Source organism: Bombus affinis, chromosome 3 (assembly GCF_024516045.1).
Source record: "Bombus affinis isolate iyBomAffi1 chromosome 3, iyBomAffi1.2, whole genome shotgun sequence".
In the NCBI taxonomy this organism is placed as follows: Eukaryota; Metazoa; Arthropoda; class Insecta; order Hymenoptera; family Apidae; genus Bombus; species Bombus affinis.
The window spans coordinates 15,588,477-15,603,134 of record NC_066346.1 but is presented as its reverse complement, the minus strand read 5'-3'; the positions used below and the strand labels follow the sequence as shown (position 1 = coordinate 15,603,134).

At 32.5% G+C, this 14,658-nt stretch overlaps 2 long non-coding RNA genes across 2 annotated transcripts; one reads left to right on the top strand and one right to left on the bottom strand.

Annotated features, from left to right (window-relative positions):
- The first annotated feature begins 9,481 nt into the window (after positions 1-9,481).
- LOC126914832 (uncharacterized) lies at positions 9,482-13,285 on the top strand. Its single transcript, XR_007709842.1, has 4 exons — positions 9,482-9,725; positions 10,343-10,665; positions 10,744-11,054; positions 13,173-13,285. It is a non-coding gene; the product is annotated as an uncharacterized LOC126914832 (long non-coding RNA).
- Positions 10,401-14,153, bottom strand: LOC126914921 (uncharacterized). Its single transcript, XR_007709941.1, has 2 exons — positions 14,095-14,153; positions 10,401-10,892 (listed from the first exon to the last, which is right to left on the bottom strand). It is a non-coding gene; the product is annotated as an uncharacterized LOC126914921 (long non-coding RNA).
- Positions 14,154-14,658: the final 505 nt, after the last annotated feature.

Below are 14,658 nucleotides of genomic sequence, written 5' to 3'. Positions count from 1 at the left end.
GAATTTTTTTAAAAAGAAATATTCTCTTACCAACTACCGTCGGCAAAATACCGAGCGTAGGATTAAACTGTTAGTTGTGAAAACTATTAATATTAAATTAACGTTCGTTGGGACGATATTCGTTGGAATTATATTTTCAAAGTCTCATCTTTATGTATACTACCTGAAGTATAATATATCTGCAAATAGTGAAATATAAAATAGTGAAATGACGATGTTACAGTAAAAATTGTTTTATCGTACAAAATTGAATATCTTTGTGTATTTGCTACGATATAATTATTAAAAAGAAGAAGAAACTTTCGATCATGAGAAAGATGGAATATAATGAAATATATTCAGACATTGAATAAAAATTTTTATTTTCATTTCGGAGGATGGAACGAACACGAAATATGCAGCAAATTTTGCGAATATTTCAAAATGAAGGAACTGCGCAAATATAAATATTTGCAAGTTAATTGCACTTAATATGGAACACCTGACTTTAAAAGCTTCCCAAAAACAGAAACATGCTTTTCTTTTCAATTGCTTTCGAGAAATTAATAAGTCCTTTCTGTGTCGCTTTATAAATTCTTTTAACATCGATATTACGTTTTTTCCTAATATTAAATTCTAACAATTTCTTACAATTTTTCAGCTGAAAGTTGTATTAAAATAATTTTGGCAACTGCTGAAAATTGTTGAAATTGTTGCACCAAGAGCGTAATTTCTGGGAAGAAAGGGTCGATGAGAACTCAAATCCTTCCGGGACTGCTTTGCTCGCTCTATTAAACAAACATGTTTAATGATAAATCATGCAAAAAGTAATATTTTTTACGTTCATTATTTAACACAACTCTCAGAAAAATTTTATAGGCTGTCAAACGTAACAATCAACTGCATTCGATCAACGCATGCTTTCATTTTTAAGGAAATATTTCATTTATTATTTGCGTTATTACTTTAATAAACGTTTGCTATACCGTTAACGTTCATATCTATAAACCAACGTTTACTTACAGCTTTACCCTTACATAACGTCAATCTTCGAAAGAATTACGGATTTTTATTATACAATATATTAATCTTAGTTATTATAACGTTAAGTTATTAGCAAAATTACAAGATTGAAGTTACCAGAAGAAAAAAAGCGAGGTGTTCGTTTCCTCTTTTACAAATATAGAAGAGGAAGGTTGCTTAAGAATGATTAAAACGTAAAATGAAATTCTAATTAAATAAACGCCGTATTACCATTTTTCTACTATAGTTTCGAGTAAATTCCGCGCACTAATCGTATTTCTCTACGGCACAATAATAACATTCTGTTAATCAGTCTTTGAAATGTCACCGCAAATGTTCCATGTGCAACGTGACGTGTATTCCGTGATAATTTTCTTAAACTATATGAAGTTAATGTAAATTCGAGCTATCGCGGGGAGACGCGGTCGTTAGAATACGCGTCAACGAGAGTCGTAAATTCCCGTTACGATTAGAATAATCGACACCACGAATAGTTCGATCCCCGTATTTCGGTTAGGATAATCGGGGTGGTTGATGCGGTATAACACTGAGAGTCACAGAATTATAATAATATATATTTCCAACAATTAGTCTACACGATTGAAAAGATATAAACAATTAACAACTTTATCGCACGCAGATAATATAGATGTATACAATATAGAGCAAGGCTCTTACAATTGAGCTTAGTCTCTTGGTGGACGTAGCACGATATTATACTTAATAAAATAAGCGAATGTTTGGCTATGTCGCGGATCGACTTGAATTGGCGTTCAGAATTTGACTCAAAGTGTAACGTTCGACGCGTCACAAGGAACTGATCGACTTTTGATGATTTCTTTGTCTCATCTTTAAGACGACCCCCACTATACTTAGGTCACGCCACCGTTCGCGCCTATGATCACGTATGTCTGTTCTTGCGTGGAAAACGTAACGGACCAAATTCGACGTTTCGAGAACTCGCTGCTTGGCGACAGCTATGCGCTCGTCGATACATTGTATATGATCCGGCGGTCAGATAAGACGATCTGACTGAGACATTGTAGGGCCGCGAGTGACGGTTAGAAAATACAGCCTGTGTTAAGCCTCGTGGCGTAACATTAACGTTTATAACATTCTATAAAGTAATAAGCAAACTAAATGAATAGCCTTCATCACGCTGTATATCCTGTTTGCATATTTAATATTAATATCAAAGCTTCCATGCAAAAAGATGTTGTATTTTGCAAGCGTATTTTATTACCGAGTGCATAATAATTCATTAACAATCCCCACGATTTATCGTCACAGTACGAAAGTACGTTCAATAATTTACATTCTGTTTTTAAACAGCCTGTTGTAGCTATACTTTGTTTTCACGTATTTCAAGTAAACATATCATCGATAAATACACCAGTACAAACGCTATTATATCGATGCAAACGTTGAAACATTTTCATCATAGTGAAATGTATTTGGTACATCAATTTTAGCGAATTCAATTAATGTATGACGAATGTTAAGCATTTACTTTGATTCGTTGAGTTTTAAGAATGAAATTAATTAAAATTTCCTTCAATCAAGGTAGATGTAATTTTAACAGAAAATTCCATTAAATTTCTATAAGTATTTCTGTAGTATCGGAAAAAGGATAGGATTAGGATGATTTAGATTTGTAAAATTCTCCTAATACTATTTATTAAGATAAATAAAAATAACAGAGATTAAATGGACAGAGAACGATAAATGTTCAAATTGAACTAAAACACAAAAGTCTTATTCCGTTCAAATCATTCTCGCAACTCTATAACTAACAACTCGATCTCTCTACAACGCTAGCAACTCTACAACTCTCGTCTTCGGCATCTGCACTCGCACGCTCTCGCTTCTCAACTCATACTGCACGCCTTTTGAATTCGTTCTCGCTGGCGTCTCAACTAACACTACCCTTAGCGTCTCTTTGTTTTTTCTCGTCCCATCGAACACGTGTCCCGAAACCCCGTGGCCAGAGTCACGCAGGCTCTTTCCACAAAACTGTCCACTTGAAAGGACCGACGACACATTGATGTACTCGACGGCGCCACGGCTCTCGCCACTTTGTATACGGTTCGGCCGATATCTTGGGCCTTTTGCCCACGATACTACATTTCTAATGGTTACTCTTATCCCTATAGATAAAAATTAAAAAGCAAACTATCCTATAAAAATTAACAGATAAGATTATTTTTTCCTGTTAATTTCTATGCCATAATTGCCTCTTCGATTCCCTATTTCTCTACGATTTATTCGTCTCGTACACAATTTTAACGTAATATTTGTAACAACAGACAGAGATACTTAGTTAGATTTAACACGATTCTTTTTTTTCGCTTTTGTTAACAAATTATTCGCAGACCGCAGCTCCTCCTTCGATAAATTTTAATTCTCATTACGTGTACGTACATAAAACGTAGCGAGTACGAAACAATCACAGAATAACGTGATCTTCGATGAGATGCGATGTTTTAATAAGTTCTGATAATAGATGCATCATTAAATATGTAATTGGAAATGGTTGTTAATCGCGAGCATTAAATAATAATGTAATTTGAAAATAAATTAAATTCGATATATTTATACCGAATATATTAAAGACGTTTTAACATCGACATATTCAACATTTACTACTATTTTCCAGGCACAATATCTTCTTGTCGTTACGTATTTGAAACCTCCATAATATCTGAATTTATTTTAGCGGACACAGCAGTATGTAAAAGTTTTATTTATTACATTAATGAATAAAAAAAAAAAACAACAACAAATCACGAGTATCTTCGTTAACTTACAAGATACGTATTATTAAATATCCAAAGAACAATTCTAAACAATTTTGCAGAAATAACATTCCAAACAAATATAATACTTATTAATTGATATATTAAATTCGTCGGATGCAATTTTTTAATCGCACATGAAACAAACGTATATTTCTCATTTCGTTGAATTGTTTTCTACATTTAAATTATTCCTGGATAGATGAGAATTATACGAAACTCACGAAATAAGGAAATAAGCAAAATAAAAAGAAAAAAAGAAGAAAAAAGAGAAGAAACTGGTAGATTTCACTTATCGTTAAACTTATATTCTTAAACCAAGTTAAACTTAGTTCGCCATCTTCGTGATATCACGCAATTCAACAAACTGTCAGATGCAAATACAACGTTAACATAGAATTGTAACGATAAAAGTTATATTCGAAGTTATGGTAATCTCATCTGCTATGACTCATCATTGTGCAACTGTAACTTATACCATTAACAAATCTGTATTTTCAGCCACGTTTCTAACTATAATCGTACATTCCATGTACATAAGTAATGTCCACATTGAGGAACGTATAACGCTTAGTTAATAAATTCGAAACCACATCGTTCGCGTGTAGTCCACGTGAACTATATTTGAATTGTGTTAAAATGGCAATTTGTAAATTTTATACGTCATATCGAAGGGATTAAGGATATTGAAGGAGAATACATAAATATTCGAGTCGCGTACATAAGTCTTAATATTACGAGCATAAATCTCCAAAATCTTCCGAATCTCCGTCGTATCTCAGCCACGTGAAATTATTTTTCATAATCTTAGTACGTTATTGATCTACGATATAGTAAAAGTTCTATACAATAAGTAATAAGCTTTATACAATAGCTCGTGGTTGATAACTCCGCTAAAGACGTTAAATACAATTTATGGCAACAAAATTTTATCCTATTTTAACAGTTCGTGGAAATAAAAATCGACGGACTTATGCAACCTCCAGTTGGCGAACAAATTAACGCAAGTTCCCAACGAATGAAACGCGAATAATGAAATTACACGAATACCGAGGAACGAACTTTAAAATTCCTCGTATCGATCGAATCGACTGTTATTCATTGAATTTCCCAGGATCGCTAAAATAGGCTAAATCTCACGGGCCAAGGAATTTCCGACGATATGAAGGAATTAGGTAACGTTGTCGGAGAAGAGTGCGCGAATGTAATACAATACCTTGGAAAAGTAAAACGTTTCTTTTAATAATGTAAATGGGCTGAAAAATATTGCGGCAGAAGCGAGCAATTACTGATTCTACGTGAAAAACCGAGTGGAAAATGTGGAATAAAATTTGTAAAAATTTCAGTACACCGGTTAAATCCTCAATTTCGATCCTCGGATGAAAAAAAATTAATTGTAATAAATCATACCAGGTGTTTTTCCTATCTTTCTTATCTTTCACGTAGAATCACACTCTGTGTTTCTATTCGATCTATTGGCCAAAATCTATAAAATTCACGTGGCGATCAACGTATCGATGCATTCTGTCAATTAAAAAAAGAAGATATAGCTTAACGTAGAATAATCTTTTTTATTGCGATAGTGATGGAAATTTCATTATCGAGATTAATCGTGACCTTGTTGAAAGTCTGATCGGCGCTATAACGAAAGAGTAGTTAGGCGAGCGGAATCACGGCGTGGAATGGAAAAGCGTGAGAAAGTAGTCTCATAATGTAATTAATGATCGAGGAATCGAAATTCTGTCGTATTTTACAGCGAGGATAAGAACTACTCAAGCGACAATCGAATGTCACTTAAGCGGTCTGGAGATGGAATCAATTAGTACTTGAGTGGCGTTAATTCTTGCGCGAAGATAAATTCTCGCAAACTATTCGAAAAATAAGGATTAAAAGGTTTTTACATAGGGAAGCGTAGGATTGAAGCTTAGGATTTAATTTTGACGCGAATAAATGAAAGTTTAAGAATCGAGATTTAATTGAAATAAAAGTAGGATCGTTAAATTAAAAAACGTGAATAATTCTCAATTTTTGTCGCATATGAAGTATAGACACAAGTCTTTCAAATAATAAAATATTTAACCAACGTTAAATATTTAACTATAACGTGAAAGTAATATAAATGTAAATGAATATCGAACATTCTGAATTATAACACCAATTAATCGCATGCTAATTAATATTTACGAATCATAAGCGAAACACGATGGAAAATCGAAATTCGATATATATATTTCGAACCGTAAAAATAAGATCAGTAGAATGAACATGAGTTGGTGTACACTAGTTTTTTATTAAATGAAAAATAATTGATACGAATAGTAATAATAATAGAATATTTCTTAATTAACTTTTTCATTAATAGATATTATGTTTACATATATACAAATAAATATAATTTTCTACAAATAATATATATGTTATCAATTTAGGATATGAGTATAAAATTTCTCACCATGTCACAAATTTTCCCGAACGTTATTTTTCGCATTTGAACTTGCAGTTGGATACTACGACTATATTTCTTATATTTGTTTACAAGTTTAATAAAACTATTTTACGCTATGGCTTCGCTTGTTACTTACGGCTTCTTCAAACCAAGCGATTAAGAGATGGAATAAAGCTGAAATTACGTGATATAATATGCGCGTATACTTCGTGTGCCTGACATTACGAGCATCACACTACTTACAAAGGAGATTTTACCTTGTATAAATCATACTTTTACTTTAGCAGCATGATAAATTTTATCCGATTACTTGAAAGCTGTTTGTATTCCGAGTTATTAAGCATCGTTATAACAACGAATGGTGTTGATAATTCTCTAATTTATTTAAATTTCCAAATTAACATAAAGTGTTACGTAATTATTTTATAAATGTCTTAAAACGTTATGAATATTAGTTTATATGAAATCTTCCCTTAGAGAACGTGGGCGGATGAATATTAAACTTTGATGGAACGCATCTAACGATGAAATATTACATATCTATGAAATTCATCTAAATGATTAAATATCAGATATCTATGGTATTCATCAAACGATTAAATATCAAATAATATAAAAAAAATATAAAATAACAGTTAGCAACATTTCGATATTATGGATTAATTGAATTAACTTTTAAATCGAAACACAAACGTGTTAACTACAACCTGCGGATTAAAGCGATTACAACTTTTTCCTTTTTTTTTACTTTTTTTTTTTTTTGATAGGAAAACTTCAACCAATACTTTTGTGTAAGCCTGTGAGGTAAGCCTCGACTTCTAAACTAACTTCGTAAGCTATAGAACTAAAAGAGCATAATCGTAATGTGATACGAATAGTCGGAAGAAATTTAACATTTATTTAAAAACTATATATATTTATTTAAAAACCGCTATATTACAAAGTCTTTAACTATATTTTTATGAATCTGTATAATTTTTTAGAATTTTAAAAGGATACATATATATATGCAAGATCCCTAGATTTCATGTAGGATAGGGATTCTTTTTGTTTCGCGGGTAGCACGACAGGCTGTGTTTCACGGACAGACCGATCTTCCCTTGTTTTACGGACGACCATTTTAAGAAGCACGTTTTTCCCGAACGGACGGATAGAGAGTTACATTAGAGACAAACAAGGTTACGGAATAGTTATTTAAGATTTTAAAGACTGAAGAAGAAAGATCGGTAGCTCAGGACGTTGAAAATCGATTCTCAATTTTCAGGTAAACATTGTACTAAAGACTTGTTATTTCCCGTTTATATAATTATTGTTATTTATTGTTATAAACGCATATTAATTGTCGTTTATTTTTGTATTTTATTATTTACTTCATAATAAAAACTCGATTTTCAGACTACAGAATCGATCCCTGAATTATCACCAAATTACCATCTTACAAATCGATTTTCACTACGCCATGCCGTTAGAAGTGAAGCTACGTATCGCCGTGAACGAGAACGCAAGAGGGAGAAAATAGAATGCATAAGAATCCATAAGAAAACCAGAAGATGAAGTATGTGATGTCTTTCCTCCAGAATATCAAGCAAGAGATCATCGTCCGCGGTTATTCAGTTTATCGATAGTGAAGAAAGCCGCAAACAACTTAACCAAGGTAAGCCATTACAGAAACATTGCACTCACGATGGATGACGCAACGGCAGCGTCATACATCGGTACAAGTTTAAACTTCGTGTTTCGAGATATTTACTTAGAAGAATCGGAGATCATCCCCACAAGGAAAATAAAGACCGAAATCGAAAAGCCCAATCTTCAAACAGAAACATTATTAGAAATCTTCCAGAAACAAAACATGCATGAGAGAGAAGGAACAGACTTTGTCATAAAACAATTTGATGGAACGCAAAAAGCCACAGATTGGAGTATGAAATATTCATATTTCACATACGCATCCCTTCCATACTCTAATATGAGTATGAAACCGAATACGAAAAATACGAAATCCAAACTGATGAAAAAAGGATCAAGAATTTGAAGAAATATCTGGGAAAAACAGCATCAGAATGGTACCAGACAAATCTGCCGAAGGATGAAGAATACAACTGGGAAAATTGGAAGGTGGCAGTTCAAAAAGCTTCTGGCAATAAAGGTTGGTCTGCAGTACGATACGCTTATAACTTTAAATACATTTCAGGTTCATTCACTGAATATGCCATAAAAAAGGAATGATTAATATTGGAAGTAAGGAGGAAGACTTCTGAAGAGACAGGGATAAATCTAATTGTTATTGGATTACCCATACACATTCAAGATAAAATCGATAAAGAAACAGTACAATCAACAAATGGCTTAATCGGATTCTTGGGGCAATATCAGACGAAGGGAAGAAAAACACAAGGGAGTAACGCAAGATTGGACAGAAAGCCAGAACCACTGCCCAAGAAACAACCTTGTATGATTTATGAAGCACTGAATTTCCCAGGTCGATTTCACCCAATAACAACTCACCAAAGAAATACATGCACATACTCATCGATCATTTTTCAAGGGCTGTTTTTATGTCCACATCGAAAACACAACACACAGAAGATATCATAAAACTTATAGACTCGACAGGAGAAACTGATTGCATAAAAATTATCCTTGCAGACCGATACCCAGTAATGACATCCAAAGAAATTCAAGAGTATACGAGGAAAAGGAACATTAAATTAATTTTCACCTCGACAGACTGCCCATCCTCCAATGGACTGAACAAAAGGGTAAATCAAACATTAGTAAACAGGATCAGATGTAATTCAGACAAAAATAAGAGAAACTGGACAAAAATCACAGAAGAAAGCGTAGAAGAAAACAATAACACCAGACACAGTGTAACGGGGTTTGCCCCAAATCATTTACTGAATGGAAAAATGATTGAAATCGTCCCTAAGGAAATAATGGAGAATAAGATAAACCTAAAAAGAGACAGAGAAGAAGCATTCAAAAACTCAACAAGAAATTTCGAAATTAACAAACAAAAATACGATAAAAAAAGAAGAGAACACGAATTTAAAATCGGTGATATGGTCTTCACCCATAACGGAAAAAAAATGAATAGAAATAAGCTGGAAGAAATTAGGAAAGGACCTTTCATAATTCTAAGAAGGATTTCAAACTCCATATATGAAGTGGATAACGGTAATCGGGGATCTGAAGGGAATCTGTTCCACTCCCCATTCGAGGGGCGGTATAAACTCCCTAGAGTTCATGTAGGATAGGGATTCTTTTTGTTTTACGGGTAGCACGACAGGCTGTGTTTCACGGACAGACCTTCTTTTGTTTTATGGACGACCATTTTAAGAAGCAAATTTTTCGCGAACGGACGGACAGAGAGTTACATTAGAGACAGACAAGGTTACAGAATAGTTATTTAAAATTTTAAAGACTGAAGAAGAAAGATCGGTAGCTCAGGACGTTGAAAATCGATTCTCGATTTTCAGGTAAACATTGTACTAAAGACTTTTTATTTCCCGTTTATATAATTATTATTTATTGTTATAGACGCATATTAATTGTTGTTTATTTTTGTATTTTATCATTTACTCCATAATAAAAACTCGATTTTCAGACTACAGAATAGATCCCTGAATTATCCCCGGATTACGATCTTATATATATGTACATATTTGTATATTTATATATATATATACAAATATATATATATATATATATATATATATAGAGAGAGAGAGAGAGAGAATGTTACAAGGAAGTAATCTAAAACTTCGTAAATTTGTAGTACATGTTTAATGAGAGAAGTATAAAATATCTGATAAGCGTAGATCCAAAAATTAATCCTATTTATTTGATATACCGTACTTTTTATTTAACATTTAAATCGAACGTTTAAATCGAACCCTCGATAGAATAGATAGAATAAACGTGTCCAATAAAATAATCTCCTCCATCATCTGATTTGAATTCAACGAATTTTTTTTATGAATACACATAGAGAGAAATCTACCTATTGTGGACACACGTACAAATCAATAAATAATGCATGTCGTGCAATATCGGCTACAGAAGGAAAAAATAGAGAATTATGTGTTATCCATAGATGGCAGTTATACAGTGACTACGAAAGGTATTTAAATAATATGAATATAAATACATGATACATGTATTAAACTTGGTATTATTTAATGGTACTTTCATACGATTATAAGGATTTGATTTGAAATATAAAAGCTGATAGGAAAACGGTTCATTGGAAAATATGGACACGCGCAAATATTTTCTCGTGCCCGCAGTATATTAAAACAGAAAGTCAAATGAAATATTTCTTATCAATGGCGGAGGATATTTTTCTCTTCTTCTTGACCCAGCAATTGGATTTCATCAATATTATATAACGTTGATTAAAATTTCCTTTTCTCTCGAGTGAGTACTATAAGATCACAAAATGACATAGATCTTTTCTTTGCAACTTGCTGAATATAAAACTGCGTCCTTTTACAGGCAACCATGTATATTCCAAGCGTGATGAAGGGATTAGATCATCGTATCGTAAATTATGCTTACTTCCAACCCCAAAGGCAGACTTTCTATGTGCTTGTCTCTTTGCTTCGAGGGCCAGCGAACTCTTCACTCTATATGACAGAAACAGCCTAGAATCCAGGGGGAAATTTGAAAGTCAATCAAGGAAAGAACTGCAAGGTGGACAGAGCAAGGTCTCGTAGAAATGTATGTGAGATTCGTTTCTCGCAAATTACGAGATACGGAAACGTTTAAAGTCATCTACAGGCGGAAATCTGTTCAAGACAGTCGCGGTAATATTTCGACGTTATATTTCATACGTTAAGCCAGCTATTATTTAAATATGTTCTTTGAAATTAAGTAAAATCAAAGTAGCTGAAAAAGTACAGCTGATAAAATTACGTTCAAAACGTGAATGAACAATAATTTTTACTTTCGTTACGCTATTGTTATCGATTATCCATTATTTCTTATGGCAAGAAATGGGAACGTGCTTAATTTACGATAAAAACGAGAAACAATACGTAAAATATTTTTCACGATAAATTATTTTCATATTGTTTGAAATAATTTTACGCTTCCGCGATATAAGTGGCGAATGTAATTGAACAAGAATCATTTTTGATAAATGTAACAGATATATACCGTATATATATGCAAAATATATTATAACGTTTTAATTCATAAAGTTACGTAAAATTATTGGAAATCTATGTACGTAGGTATGTTTAAATATTTCATTCATGTTTTTATTCCATTGAATTGCAAGTTATATAAAATCATTTCATTAATAGTATAGTTCAATGATATAAGAATTGCGAATTAAGAATATTGTTTATTAGTGATATAAATAATTAAATTAGTAATAATGTATACTTAACACGTTCTTGTATTTTGTTATTAAGGTAGAGTTAAATGGTTAAAGAATTAAAATTATTTCGCTCTTCTTTCAAAATTATTTCAATCTCAATCTCATGTTTTAGAAGGGAAAACTATAATTTTTGTTCTTAAAACATATCATCCCCTAATAGTCTGCGTTCGAATCATGATTATTCTAAAAACCACTATGATTGTGTTATTGAAACAACGTCATCAACTAGTTTCTTAAAGTACGTAGATGCTATTGAAACAAACTACGTACATGCATAGTAAGTTTATATGAATATTAAACATAAGAAACTTCGTTTGACTTGATTTGGCTGAAATCAGCTTGTCGAAGTGCATCATAGAAATAAGTCACGTCGATAAAAGTTGTAGCGCAATATCTATTAGACTGTCATTAAAGTCATCGTTGGTACATTAATAGATGGTATCATACAGTTAAACGACATGTCATAATATTCTTTCATCTAAACCATAGTAGCAACAGACTGTTTCCTACAGACTAGAGGTATTTCATGGGACGATCATATAAATTCTTAAATACAATAATGTATAATACACATACGTACATACATGAACCAAGTCTGTAAGCATAATCTATAGACTATAATAAATACGTGAAACATTTTGAATTCTGTATTAGATTTGAAGAAATCTCGAATAAATCAAAAGATATTAAATACTACAAAACTGTGAGCATTATTAAGGATTAGGATGTGATTTTTTGAAAGATATAAATATAATTTATGAATAGTTTCAAAGATGAAGGTGAAAGAAATCTGTAACAAGAATTAGTCCCTTAAGGAAACGTTAATTACTTTGTTACTGTAGAAACACTTGTGGATTCTTCGTTATAAAACTAACAATTATCTTTTATCTAAAGGATATGTTATAATACAAAGATCCTTAAAATTATTCGATGGAATATCCTATTGATATTAATGCTGATTACCTACTTTTTAACCTATCATTTACAAAGAACAGTTTATTTATCGAAGCTATAAACTTTTTTGCCCGCTTCAGAGCTTTCATCGACGATTTATGACGTACATGGTGCAATAATGCCTAATGCGATTCTCTTTAATATCCCATATTGCATACATTCTCGTACCGATTACACAAATTGTTTGAATTCAAGAAACATGCGATCACTATACCGGTATAAATTTGTTATTTACTTGATCTGAAATATCCTTTCAAGTTTGAAGTGAAATTGAAATTCTTTCAAATAATCTTTGACTTAAAGATGTTATTTATAGTTTCGCGTTTATCGATATTGATTCCCTAAATTTAACTGATTTTAGATGTATATTTATTTTACGATTTAAGCATTACATGTTAGTTTAAGTATCATTTACATACCAGCTACTTGAATTCCATTTAATTTCATGTAACTTAACTAATTACAGAACAAGGTTTAACTTTTACGTTAACTAAGCTCAAAATGTCCATGAAGCATGATTTGTTTCTGGAAAGTCATTTAACTATTTTAACTAACGAAATGTATAACGAAAATTATCGATTTTCAGAACTTTATAATATAATGGAATCGTTTTACATATTTGCGGACAAACAACACAACACAGTTTTCGTTTATGAATACGAAATAAAAAATTTAAATAAAAATTATATTAATCCTTTCGATGCGAGTTGTTTTTTAACATCGATGGTACGTATAAAGCAGTAAAGCATGTGCGTGACCTGAATACATTTCCGGTCTTTTTATAACGATTGTGAACAAATAATGTAAAACTATAACTTCAAAACTATAACGTATGTTTCCCGATAAAGAAAATAATCACAGACTTCGCTGGATGCATAAGCATTCATAGACAACATCAATGGAATTTTTTCTGATGAATATGTACTTCTCCTGTAGGAAAGTATGAGATGACTCGTTTGTTTGTAAGAAATGTTCAAGAGCAGTCATGAAATCATTTACGGATTTCACTACGTTTTACATATTCGAAACCTTCCATCTTTGCATTTCTTTTCTGTCTCCCCTTTCTCGTGAATACTTAAATACATGATTTTTTCAAAACTTCACAAAAATAATCGTAAGAATCTGTTCTATTTTTTCTCGTATATTTCCTTGTTTGGAAAAAGGAATAATTTATGACTTGTAATTTGTAAAATTACGCTAATAATATCAGTTTACTTGTACAAGATGGCCACCATACACATATTTGTCACATTAGAAAATATAGACCTAACCAAACAGGAATATTACACATTACAAGTTAACGTACATATATATGTAGTATCTATTTACAAGTATCGCAGATTACCTCTTGAAAAGTAAGAAAACATAAAGACTAAAGTAAAGTTGTAAATCTAAACTACAGTTCAAGTTATACAAGGCATGCAAAGCTTCTCTTGAAACGCTAGGTGCGTACTTCGATATACAATATAAAGAAACATAGCCCGCGAGAAAAGCTATATAGTACATACCATACAGATCCCTCGCCATAACTTTGTCAATATGCGCAACGAAATCGGTAATTTTCGCGCTACCACTCAAACGCCGTTTCTCTCGCTTTGGATAATTGAATTAAATCCAGATCGTCCATGTTTACAGCGAAGCAACACGTGATACCGCCAAAAGTGCTTTCCACCCCCTCACATAACTGACATCGGCCGTCCGTGGATCCAACGGAAGGATTTTGAACGTTGGAGAATGCGTAACGCTGATTGGCTATTGAGCTCGGGGGTCGATCGTAGAAGCGGACGCCGGGTCGCAACGAGCCTCACAGTACCACTTCGACTGTGAACGCGATAGGAATTGGATCGTCTATTTTACAAAGCTCCTTTATCTTTTGCAACAATTACATTCGAATGTCTTTTCAAGCGCTAACGACATAATCGACGTTTGGTAAGCGATTAGTAACTGCGAATTCGTAGAATTCGTGGATAATTCTCGAGCTGTTTCGTGCGTACGCGATATTAAGTGGCACGCAAACAGGTGCACCTATTCGCGTAGCGCAAGAAATGTATCACGGAGGTCGTTCGAATTCG